Below are 263 nucleotides of genomic sequence, written 5' to 3' on the forward strand. Positions count from 1 at the left end.
TTTCAGGGGATTATATCAGAATTTAGTTTCTTTGCTTGAAAATTAACGATGCAATCTGTCTTTTTATCTCTTCTCATGTTTCCCTCCCCGAGTAAGAAGTGATTGATCCTGTGATTTATTAACTTGACTCTCTCTACCCGCTACTTGGTGGAACGTCGTTATTCTTATATTATGGTTTTCTCTTGTTCAAGCTTCACTGGAATTCATTGATTCGTCGAGGAATGTATCTGATCTGATTGGCTGCTCAGCTTGTTGTAGTTGTG

At 38.0% G+C, this 263-nt stretch overlaps 1 long non-coding RNA gene across 50 annotated transcripts in view; it reads left to right on the forward strand.

Moving 5' to 3' along the window:
* The window catches only part of LOC113345414, a 23,385-nt gene that overhangs the window by 7,480 nt on the left and 15,642 nt on the right, over positions 1–263 (forward strand). The gene's annotated exons all lie outside the window — the stretch shown is intronic.

Source organism: Papaver somniferum, unplaced genomic scaffold (assembly GCF_003573695.1).
Source record: "Papaver somniferum cultivar HN1 unplaced genomic scaffold, ASM357369v1 unplaced-scaffold_81, whole genome shotgun sequence".
Classification (NCBI taxonomy): Eukaryota; Viridiplantae; Streptophyta; class Magnoliopsida; order Ranunculales; family Papaveraceae; genus Papaver; species Papaver somniferum.